Here is a 12,992-nt window from a genome sequence, read left to right as displayed (position 1 = left end):
GAAAAGAACTCCTAATTCTCTGATGGTGGCTAATTACCACCAACGTTCAATAAGTGAAAAAACTTTTTCAGACTACTTTTCAAATGAAATTCTAACGTGCAGAAAATATAAATGTAATAATTTTTAAAATTTTGCATTTTAAAGCGTGTAGTGAGTGCAGTGCACTGTGGGTATGCAAATAAGCCGCGTCAGCGCCGTTTGGATTCGGAAAGCTCTCTGCAGTGTCGCGGTGCGTCCTGTCGCCAGTAGGGGGCGTGGCGGGATTGGCGCGCTGAGCGCCGCCCAGACCCGGGACTCGGACTTCAGGTGTGGTGTTTTTGTACATTTGAGTTTGACTTCTTTTACGTAAAGACTCTGCAGCTGAATTGGAAAATAAAAATTTAGCAATACAGTGGCCGATACAACATTCAGGACTGAGATGCGTTCTTTCGGCGGGGAGTGAGGGGGTGAAAGGGAAGGACACAACGGAGTTTTAAAAGTTGGGTGTGTTTTTTAATTTTTTTTTCTCATTTTTAAATTTCATATATTTTATATAATTATCACATCATTTTTCATTTTTGCACAATGTATGCATTTTTATTTTGGTTCTATTCACCATGCAATTCCACCCCCCTTATTTTTGCACACAACACTAATGATAAAGTGTTATAGGGCAGGGAGAGGGGCAGCCCAAAGCCCGCAAACCTGCCTGTTCTAAATGGGTTCTGCCATCCGCCGCATCAACACAAATCGTATGAGACTTTAATGGGAAGGAACTTTAATACAACTAGGAAACAATACAGGAAAGGCAAAGAATCTAGTTTCTAAATGAAGCACCCAAAGTTACCCAATCCCTCGTGGGTGAAAGTCCACCCAAGCAGGATTGGCCCAGAGCAAGGCCTCGAAGCCGGCCACAGGTCTGAAGCATCTCCCAGTGGGGACCCACAGAAAAGGGTCAGAAGCAACCAGACAAGCCCGGAAGGAAAAGAGCAAAATCAAAATCAAGATAAAAGCTGCCATTGTCACCTCCCCACGGGTCTCTCACCCACATCTGTGTCACCCAGTCCACAACCAAAAGGCAAGCGCAGTTTCTTCACGTGTCTCTCGGCTCCATGTGCCTCCTCCAGGTCTCCTTCTGGATCTTCATCCTGCTTCCTTCCTTCCTCAGTCTCCTCTGCAGCTTCTTCTCTCCCTGCTCAGCGCCACCCACCATTTGGGTGGGGCAGGAAACCTGGAACCGCCCCCTTTTCTGGGGACCACCCTGTTATAATTCCCCCTTTGAACTTTTATTCCACTGTATCTATGGTGGCACAGATCTCAGGGTGTAGTCTTAGGAGACAGTCTTTTTTCAGGGTTACAATGTGTGTAAGAGAAGCAATAATTAGTCAGCAGCATTGTCCATGAATGTCCAGTATGACAGTTTTCTGTTACTGGAAAATAGTCCATTATCCAAGCAAAAAGAAAAAAAAATCTGGAGCATTAGCTAAAACAAGACAGCAAATATATCAAAATCACAGGAAAAAAAAACTTAAAATGGTTCAACTTATGTAAAACACAAATTTTCTCAACCTTGATCCCAAACTTTTTTAACAGCGTAGCAAAAGTTTGCAGACTAAATTTACTTTTAAACCATTTTACCTACTTTTGCATAAAATCACAGGGTAGAATAACTAAACAGCAATTTTTTGCTGACTTTGTTGGAATACTCCATACAGGATCAGAGCGAACAGTTGGCATCCGGTCAATGTAGGCTTCAGGAACAAAGTTGGTCTCATCAGACTCCACCTGGGCTTTCCTCTTTTCGAGGGTACCAGGACTTTTTCATTGGCCGGGTTGTCCAGTCCTGCCAATGGAGGCAAGCTTCCTCACCTTCTTTGGCGGTCTCTGGAACCCTTACGAACAAAGCAAACACGTTCTCCTCTTCTTGGTTCAGCTCTGCTTCAACTTTCTGGAAGAACTCCGTGCAAAGCTACACGATCAAACTCATGTCCAATTTTTTAGTTTAAGCAAACAAAATCCCTATGGAAGTTATGCAAAAACAGACTCTGAGGTAAGTAGTAAAATATACTACCACTATTTTTATGCTGTGTTGGTATCAAGGGGAGAGAAAATGCAAACACAGGTTAGCTTTGCTGGAAAAAAAATTGCAACCTTGCTGCAGATCCTGGTCACCAAAACAAGAAAACTTTGTGGATTCAGAAAAAAATGCAAAAAAACTACCAGTATTATGTCACAGAAAACTTAGTAAATATCAGGTGTATTCAGTCCTGTGTAGGAAATTTGTACTTTCAACAGTTCCATCAATAGAGAACTTGTTTTTTTATTACATAAGTTCAACCAATTTTAAGATTTTTTTCCCCTGTGATTTTCATGTATTTGCTGTCTTGTTTTAGCTAATGCTCCAGATTTTTTTTTCTTTTTGCTTGGATAATGGACTATTTTCCAGTAACAGAAAACTGTCATACTGGACATTCATGGACAATGCTGCTGACTAATTGTTGCTTCTCTTACACACATTGTAACCCTGAAAAAAGACTGTCTCCTAAGACTACACCCTGAGATCTGTGCCACCATAGATACAGTGGAATAAAAGTTCAAAGGGGGAATTATAACAGGGTGGTCCCCAGGAAAGGGGGAGGTTCCAGGTTTCCTGCCCCACCCAAATGGTGGGTGGCGCTGAGCAGGGAGAGAAGAAGCTGCAGAGGAGACTGAGGAAGGAAGCAGGTTGGAGCCAGAAGGAGACCTGGAGGAGGCACATGGAGCCGAGAGACACGTGAAGAAACTGCGCTTGCCTTTTGGACGGGGTGACACAGATGTGGGTGAGAGACCCGTGGGGAGGTGACAATGGCAGCTTTTATCTTGATTTTGATTTTGCTCTTTTCCTTCCGGGCTTCTCTGGTTGCTTCTGACCCTTTTCTGTGGGTCCCCACTGGAAGATGCTTTAGACTTGTGGCAGGCTTTGGGGCTTTTCTCTGGGCCAGTCCCAGTTGGATGGACTTTTACCCACGAGGGATTGGGTAACTTTGGGTGCTTGATTTAGAAACTAGATTCTTTGCCTTTCCTGTATTGTTTTCTAATTGTATTAAAGTTCCTTTCCATTAAAGTCTCATGTTTTGTGTTGATGAGGCGGATGGCAGAACCCTACATAGAATAGGCAGGTTTGTGGGGTTTGGACTTCCCGTCTCCCTGGCCGGTAACAAAAGGACTGATCACAAAAATCTACAGAGCTGCTGATACTCAACAAAAACAAAGTAAATAACCCAGTCAAAAAATGGGCAGAAGAGCTAAAAATGAACTTCTCCAAAGAGGAAATGCAAATGGCCAACAGGCATATGAAAAAATGTTCAGTGCTTCTCATTCTGGGTTGGCATGGTGGGCGCGCAGGTGTTCTGCTTGTAACCGTGCACCTCCTCTCCTCCGGGCTGTATATTCCTGAAATTCTGCATTTTTGTCTGCTCTTGAGGAAAACTCCTGATATGTCCAATTTCAAATGAGAGCTTGGCGCTGGGACTCAGGTTTCCTGCCGCACCTGAGACTAACGTGGGGGTGAAATCTTGTGCAACAACCTGGAGCCTCAGTCTCCCCATCCTGTGCCTCTAAAACGTGCTGTTCTTTCCTCCACGGCGCTTACCTCTGGCTCGCCCTAGTGGTGACCGAACAACCTTGTGTGCTCACTGAACAACCTTGGAAAAGGAAACAGCTTTTTTCTTTCCCTAGCCGCTTTTGTAAATAAATATTCGGCTTCCCAACTTTGACACTATCTTTCAACTGGCACTTTTTTTTTTTTTAATTTTTGCTGATTCCTTTGCTAACAAGTCAATCATGCTTGACATATATTCGACTTAAATGTGTGTAATACATTTTAAAACCAGCTTTAGTAGACATGCTTCACTTGCCATACAATTTACTCACTTAAAAGCTACAATTAAATGGTTTTTAGTCTATTCACAGAATTGTGCAATCATCACCACAGTTTGATTATAGAACATTTGTCATCCCCTGTCCCACCCCCACGTCCCCCTAAAAAAACCCACTTTGTACTCATTGACTCTTACTCCTCATGCCCGCATCTCCCAGTCTCTGGCAACCTCGAATCTACTTTTCTATCTTTAAAGTGTTTTTCCGCACATTTCGTGTACGTGGAAGCACACCACCTGTGGGCCTTTGTGACTGCTTCCTTCACTTAGGTAATGTTTGCAAAGTTCATCCACGCATACTATTTGTTTCAATATCCTTTTGCAAGCTTTCTTTATTTCACAGGGTAAGAAGTCAGAGACTAGTGGCAATGCTAAGTTCCCATCTTGTGGTACAAGTTATTTCTTGTATTAAAAAGTGTTGATCTACATTAATTTCAATCATCCTTTTCTATTTGTTTTGTCTGGCTTCCAGGGGCCACAGCTACAGGTCTGATCTAGGAAGGAAACCTAACCCTTTCAAATTTTGCAGTGGACACTTCCCGTGGGAGGCGCACTGGGCCTGGATCTCAGCTCTCGTCCCCAGATTTATAGACTTTCTGGGCCCTTTGCTCGCTTCTGTTGCAGCCTCCATACTGGCCACCAGGGGGCGATGCTTCCCCTTAGTGCTCAGTTCGGCCGCCAGGCCTGCCTGTTAAGTAAGGTCAGGGAGTCCAACATTTTTGCTCTCATCCCTCGTGAAGAAGTTTGCAGTTATGTTCCGCTTGCACACCGTGAAGACCAAATGTACTGTTTTCATAACTTATGGTATCGTAAGTTTATTTTTTTAATGAATTTATTAATTTATACAAGCACTGGGTACAGTCAGAAGCGCGGGAGGGTGAGAGGATTCACCAGAGCCAGAGCAGGGAGCAGAGCAGGCAGAAGGACCGAAGCACACTGCTGAGGGGAGCAGCGGGCGGCAGGAGAGGTCTGCGCGCCAGGTATCTTATAAACACATGCAAAGGATGCATACTTTGGGCATTGTAAATATTGATACTCCCAGCTTACATCACTTTGAAATGTAATTGATCTAAAGTAAATACACAAAAAATTAAAAATTAATTTTTTGCATACTTCTTTTTTTAAAGATGTATTTGTTTATGCATACAAGAAGTGGGGCGCAGGCCAGAGATGTGTATGGAGCGGGGGCTGAGAGGATTCACCAGAGACAGAGTGGGGAACAGAACAGGCAGACTGACTGCAATACACTGCTGAGGGGAGCAGCGGGCCAGCCAGGAGAGGTCTGCTGTGCCTTGTGGGCTTCTCCCTGGCCGGGGATCGAACTTGTGCTGCAGAGGCTGCGGTTAGCTTCATAGGTTGCGTTAAGCTTAACCCCTTGCGCCACCAGGGAGGCCCTTCATTTACTTTTGTATCTAGTCTAACAGTAATTATGGTAACTAGTATCATCTTAAAAAAAAAAAAAAGTCCTAACCAAGATATTAATCCTCGAACTGGCCTCTTATGTGTAGCTCCTTACAGTAAATTGAAATAAAACGGCAACGTGCGTTACTAAATTGCATAATATCGTATTAAACATAAGTTTGCGTGGAAAAAGCATACGCAGGGCAGCGAATGGTTGCACTTACATACATGCCGTTTTTAAAATCAGCAAAGTTAGGACTAAAACCATTTAGCTTTTAAGTGCAGGATAATCTCAGCCAGAGATTAAATGACAAAAGAAATGGCAAAACACCCGCTACTCAGGAAATATCAAATATTCGCAAAACCACTTGCAAGAACAGTAAAGCAAGCACTACAAAGAAGACGCACAGAAAAACCACACAAGCAAATAGCAATAATTTCTAATATTAAACACCACAAAGTAGCCTTGCCGAAGCAAGACCTCAAAAAATTGGGTAAAGACTCAGAATTGTTCCTCTCCACGGAAATCTTTAGTAAAAGGCGAAAGATTTATACGATCTGAAGAGAAACCAGAGTATGTCTTCTGCCGGGCCATAACTCATTTATCAGGCATCTGCAACTCCTAATGCACTAATGGTGGCTACTTATTCCACGAGTTACTGCCTGAAGAAGCTTATCCAGGAAATTCTGATAATAATATTCTCACACTTAGGGAAGTCTGATGAGAAAGAACTATTTTTTACTTGAAAATATTTGTACTGTTTGCAGTGTATTATGGGTATGCAGATGATCCCGGAATACCCGCCCTTTGTTCGGCGGAAACAACTTAATATTCAAACCGTGCTCTGGGGCCACCCGTAAAGGTGCAAGGGCGTCTTGGCTGCCCGTGATCTAAACTCCTTCCTGGTCAGCTGGAGAAATTCAGGTCTCACCTACGCGTGCACTGCGGCTTTGAGCATGATTGCTTTCAAGTAAAGGAGTTTTCTGACTGTGGGAGCGGGGCATTAAAACAAAATTCAGGATTGTGGTTAGCCCTTTGTAGGGAGTAAGGGGTGTGATGGGGCAGGGCCCACAGAGGGCTTCAGAGTGTTGGCAGTGTCCTTTTTCTCAAACCGGAAGAGAGGCAAAGGAGTTTCATTTTAGTAATTTTAAAATTATATTCATAGATCATGCACTATATAGCATATTCATGAACATTGTAAAGCTTCCCCTTCTTTGAGGTCACTTTTACCTGTAAGTGTAGTTCTATGGTTTTACCATAATTTAAAAAATTACAATTATTTCTAATACCTTATAGTTGCTGTGGCTACTATACTATAGATTTTTAAAATTCCAATTCATAATTGTATAACTTATTGCTGGTATATAGTAATGCAGCTGAGTTTTACCTATTGCTCTTGCATTCAGCGATCTTAAACTCTTTAGTTCTAATAGATTTAGTGTAGATTCTACTATTACTTGAAAGTGGTATCTTTGTCTTTTTCCTCTCCAAGTCTTATGTTTTTTATTATTATTTCTTGTTTTACTTAGCTGGTTGGGAACTCTGATAGAGACTTTGAATTGCAGTGTTCTTAGCGAGTATCTTTATCTTATTCTGATCATAGATTTTATTGGACCACCAGGGAGAAGTTCGAGGAAGGCAGGTGGGGCTAAGGGTCTATGCAGTTGCCTAGAGCTCTGTGCTCAGAAGGCTCTCACTCTGCTGTCACCTTTATGAAATTCTTTTTTTAATTTTTTAATTTTTTTAAAGACTTATTTACTTATGCATACAAGAATTGGGGTGTAAGCCAGAAGTGGGGGGGAGGGGTGTGAGAGGATTCACCGGAGACAGAGTGGGGAGCAGAGCAGGCAATTTACCGAAATACACTGCTGAGGGGAAAATCAGGCGGGACAGAAGAGGTGTGCTGTACCATGTGGATCAGCTCCCTGCCTGGGGATTTAACTCATGCTGCAGTGGCTGGCCATAGCTTAATAGTGCTGAGATTTGAACCCCTGCACCACAACGGAGCCCCCAAAATAGGCAAATTCTTGAATACTCAAGTTATAAAAACTGACTTAAGAAGAATAAACAATCTGAATAGACCTGTAACTAGAGGAGAGATTAAATTAGTAAAAAAACAAAAAAACAAAACAAACAAACCCGAAAACTAGCCACAAAGAAAAAGCCAGGCTCACCTAGCTGAATTCCTGTTGAATTCTACAAATATTTAAAGATGAATTAATACCAATTCTTCACCAAAAATAGAAAAGGAGCGAACACTTCTTAACTCATTCTAAGAGACCAGTATTGCCATGAAATAAAACTAGACAAAGACACCACAAGAAAATTACAGACCTTTAGGAATGTCTTTAGGAATGTGAATGCAAAAACCCTCAACAAAATACTAGCAAACCAAATGTAGCAACATACAAAAAGAATCAAATACCATTAATATGTAGGAATTATCCTAGGAATTAAAGGTTGACCATCTGAAAATCAATTAATGGAATACACCATATGAAAACAATAAAAATCACATGGCCATCCCAACAAATGCAAAAAGCATTTGATAAAATCTAACACTCTTGCTTCATAAAAACACTCAACAAACTAGAAATAGAAGTGAACTTACTGTCCTTGACAAAGGGCATATCTGGAAAACCCACAGCTAACATCATACTGAAGAAAGCATCCAAATGACAAAATAAGTATGCTGTCACCACTTCTATTCATCACTATACTGGAGGTTCTAGCCAGGGCTATTAGGTAAGAAAAATAAGCATCTGGTTTGGAAAGAAAAAAGTAAAACTATCCCTATTCGTAGATGACATTAACTAGTATATAGAAAACCTTAAAAATTACAAAAAATGGGACCTCCCTGGTAGCACAAGGGGTTAAAGTGTCAGCACTATGAAACTATCAGCAGCCACTGCAGCATGAGTTCGATCCCTAGCTGGCCAGGGAGCTAACCCACATGACACAGCAGACCACTCCACTCTCGCCTGCTGCTCCCCTCAGCAGTGTATTTCAGTCAATCTGCCTGTTCTGCTCCCTACTCTGTCTATGGTGAATCCTCACACCCTCCGGCACCTCTGACCTACACCCCAGCTCTTGTGTGCATAAATAAATAAAATAAATCTTGAAAAAAATTACCAAAAAAGATTGCAACTAATAAACATGTTCTGTAAGTTTGCAGGATATGAGATTAATGTACAAAAAACCCCCCTGTATTTCTATAAGGGTCTTATGAACAATCACTTCCACCGACGATAGCATGAAAAAGAATGAAATAATTAGGAATAAATGTAACTAAATACGTATAAAACTTATACTCAGAAAACTATTCACATGAAATTGCAAGGAACCCATAATAGCCAATACAATTTAGAAAAAGAACCAAGTAGAACTCAGTTTTTATTTTTTTTTTACTTTTATTTTTTGTAAGAACTCAATTTTATTTTCAAAACTTACTACAAAGAAATGATAATCAAGATAGATCAATAGATAGAATTGAGATTCCAGAAATAAAGCCCGTGTCTGATCAATAGGTTTCCAACAAGAGTGCTGAGACCATTCAATATGGGGAAAGGATCGTCTTTGCAATAATGCAAAAAATCATCTCAAACAGATCAAAGGTATACAAGTAGGAGCTAAAACTGTCAAACTCTTAGACACAAGTATGGTGGTGGAGAGAAATCTTTCTGATCTTGGGTTTTGTGGATTCTTAGTTATGCCACCAAAAAGCACCAGCAACAAAAGAAAAATAGGTAAATTGGATTTCCTCAAATCAAAAAATTTTGCTTCACTGGTACCCTCAAGAAAGTGAAGGACAGGGCCTCCCTGGTGGTGCAAGGGGTTAAGCACCGCACTATGAAACAATCCACAGCCTCTGCAGCACAAGTTCAATCCCCTGGCTGACCAGGGAGAAACCCACATGGCGAGGCAGACCTCTCCTGTCTTGCTTGCTTCTCCCCTCAGTAGTGTATTTCAGTCACTCTGCCTGTTCTGTTCCCCACTATGTCTCTGGTGAATCCTCTCACCCCCCACATCTCTGGCCTGTACCCCAGCTCTTGTATGCATAAATAAATAAATGTTAAAAAAAAAAAGAAAGTGAAGGACAATCCACAGGATGTGAGAAGATATTTACAACTCATATCTGATAAGGGAACGATATTAGAAGATACAAAGAATTCTTACAACTCTAGGGAAAAAAATAACAGTTTTAAAATGGACTCATAAACATCATTATGATGATTATAAGTAAGCTTTAATATAAAAGAGGGCAAATGACCTGAATAGATACTTCTCTGAGAAGATATGCAAATGTCCAAAGAGCACATGAAGAGATGTTCCATGTCAGCCATCAGGGAAATACAAATCAAAACCCCATGGATATAATATACACTTCACACCCTCCAGCATGGGTAGAATAAAACAGTCAAAATAAGTGCTGTCCAGTATGTGAAGAAATCAGAACCCTCTTCGACTGCTGGTGGGAATGTAACATGCAGCCATTTTTGAAGACCTGCAATTCCTTATTCAATTAAACATGTAATTACCATATGACTCAGCAGTTACACTCCCAAGTATATATACCCAGGAGAAATGAAAATATATGTCCCCTACAAAAGTGTGTACATGAATGTTTATAGCCAACAGCACTATACCATACATATTTATAGCCAAACATTACATATTCAAAATAGCCAAAAGGTAGATACAACCTGAAGACCAATCATTGAGGAGTGAAAAACAAATGTGGTGTATCTATACAGTGGAATATTATTCAGCCATAAAGGGAATGAAGTATTGATACGTGCACAACATGGATGAAACCTGTAAACATTATATTAGTTGACAGAACAAGTCACAAAAAGACCATGTATCATATGACTCCATTTATATGAAATGTCCAGACTAGATATATCTGAAGAGACAGAAAGCAGATTAGTAGTTGCTCATGGGAAGGGCAAATGCAGGTGGAAACATAGGGCAGTGATAGCAAATTGTATAGGGTTTCTTTTTTAAATTTTTAAAAAGATTTATTTATTTATTTGTGCATACAAGAGCTGGGGTGCAGGCCAGAGATGGAGGGGTGAGAGGATCACCAAAGTGGGGAGCAGAACAGGCAGATCTACTAAATACACTGCTGAGGGGAGCAGTGGGCGAGGCAGGAGAGGTCTGTTGTGCGGTGTGGGTAGCTCCCTGGCCAGGGATCAAACTCGTGCTGCAATGGCTGCGGACAGCTTCACAATGCTGAGACTTAACCCCTTGCGCCACCAGAGAGGCCCTAGGGTTTCTTTCAGATGTGATGAAATGTTTTAAAATTGACAGTATTATGGTTACATATATCTGAATATACTAAAAACTATTAAGGTGTACATTTCAAATGGGTGAGTTGTATATATATGGATTATATCTTAATTAAACTGTTTTAGAAAATGGAAACAACACAATGACAAGGAACTAGATAAGGCAGCTCGCTCTGTAGAGCACCTAGACCCTGAGGGTTGCATTCTCAGAGGTAGTTCTACACTTACTGGTACATGGGCATTACCACTACAGTTCTCATTGCATATGTGAGAAAATATATTCAGACAAGCAGATTTCATGTATTCATACAACAGACATTACTGAGGCCAAGGAGGGAACTTGTTTTAGGGCTTCACAGTGGAGAAGAGGTGGAATGAGGGGTAGTTCTCAGGTCTCCTGCCCCTTTGCTGCCAGCCCTGCCTTCTTAGCATGAGGTTCAGTAGCCATGTTAGAGTTTCTGGTGACCAGGCGGCCCCCAGGATTTGGGGTGCTATCCGGGCCTTGTCTGATGCCATAAGGTTCTTAAACACTTTTTTTTTTTTTTTTGGCATTTTTGGACCAGTCCAGGCCTCACAGCAAACAGAGGTTTTCTGTGGACTCCCAGGAGAAGCCAGCACCCGTTGCTCGGCCTAGGAAGCTCTGCAGTATTTGGGTCTGGTCTTGTTCTTCCTCCCAAAGTCATACATACAATACAATCCATTTACTACATGGTCTTTTGTGACCTGATCTGTCAATTAGTGTAATGTGTTCAGGGTTCATCCCTGTCATGCATGTATCAGTACTTCATTCCTTTTTATGGCTGAATAATATTCCCCTGTAGAGTGGACACTTCTCTGAACCATGGTCCACTTCAGGATGGATGCAGGAAGGGAAGTTGCTCCCTCAGAGCATCCTGAGGCTGGGTGTGTGGGCAGGCTTTTTAGAGGCTTCTTGGACTAGGAATTCAGTAATAACCTGTGTTTAGATTTCCTTGTGACCAGGAGTCCAAACTGCGGTGTTTCCTCTAACTGGAGTTGTGTCTAGTCTCTTCCTTCCTGCAGAGTTAGGTCCGCGCTCCTCTTTACCTGGCTCCCTGGCTCCCTATGCTCCCTGTCAGAGCGTGCCCCAAGAAGGATCTAGTGTTAGGGGGGAAAGGATGTCCTAAAGCTAATTCCATACAGGCTTTGTGGACTCCACCCCCACCCCAGGCCAAAGACAAAGACACTGGGAACTCCAAATCCCATCACCACCAAAGGGAAGGTGGCTGGGACCTGAGGGTGGGGTTAAGCAACCAAGTGAGTATAAAGACAGACACGTGGGCTTTGGGGGGGGGGGGTTCCCCATTTTGGCTCTCCACCAGCTAGCAGCGTCCGGCCAGCTCTGAGAGTGCCTTTGGGTTTCCAGGTCGGCGGATCGGGTAGGATGCATTAAAGACTTTATTTCCCTATTTTCTCCCTGAGTTGTACATTTTCCTTATTTCCTTTTCCCTTGTAAATAAACCTTTTATGAACCTTTTGTGTGTGCCTGTAGTGGAGTATTAATAAGTCCCTTTTAAGCGCGCGGGTTCAATATCGGGGCTGCCCTATAACACTAGGAACATCTTAGCTGAGAGGTCAGACACTAGCCATGCAGAGAATTCCGGGAGCTGAAAGGCAGAGGAAGGTTCTTTAGGCTTTCAGACCAACTGGGAGTGAACTTCAGCATCTCGTCAGGCTGAGTGGGAACCTGGCGAGCAGTGCAGCACTCTGAGCTGTTTCCTTGGGTGTTGAAAGGTTCTACACAGCCAGCTTGGGAGGGAAACGGCCCAAGCGGGAGGCAACCGGTAGCAGGAACTCCCTAGGCGAGAAGAGCAGGCTCAGCCCACCGAGCCGGGACAAAGGCAAGTCCAAGGGCGGGTCACCAAGGGCGCCCGTGCCATTTTCCGCGGCGGGCTTCGGTGCGCCCGGGGCGCAGGGGCGCGGGCGGCTCCGCCCCGGCCGCGCGCCGGGAAGCCGGGGACCTCTCGGGTCGCGCGGGGCGGGCGCGGCCTCCGGGGCGGGGGGTGGGGGGCGGGCCCCGGGGCGGCGCGGGGCGGGGCGGGGCGCGAGCCGCGGGGAGCCGGCGGCGGAGAGGGAGGTAGGCCTGGGCGCGCGGCCGGCCCGGGGCCCTCCGGCGGGCAGGGCGCGGCGGGCGGACGTGCCCGGCTGGCTGGAAGCAGGCGGCGCCGCGGGCCGCGGGGAGGGCGCCGGGGCTCCGGCAGCGACACCCGGAGGCCGTTCAGGAGCGCGCCGGCCGCACCGCAGCCTGGCCCGGCGCTGGCGGGGAGCCCCGCCCGCCGTCCCCCGGGGGCGCCCCGCGTCCCGGACCCCTGCGGAGGACACGTGTCAGCACGTTCCCGCCGTTGTCATCCCGTCCCCTGTCATAGCCCCGCCCCAGGCCCGGCC

Source organism: Talpa europaea, assembly GCF_964194135.1.
Source record: "Talpa europaea genome assembly, chromosome: 8".
Classification (NCBI taxonomy): Eukaryota; Metazoa; Chordata; class Mammalia; order Eulipotyphla; family Talpidae; genus Talpa; species Talpa europaea.
The sequence above is the reverse complement of the archived record's forward strand: the minus strand, read 5'-3'. Positions refer to the sequence as shown.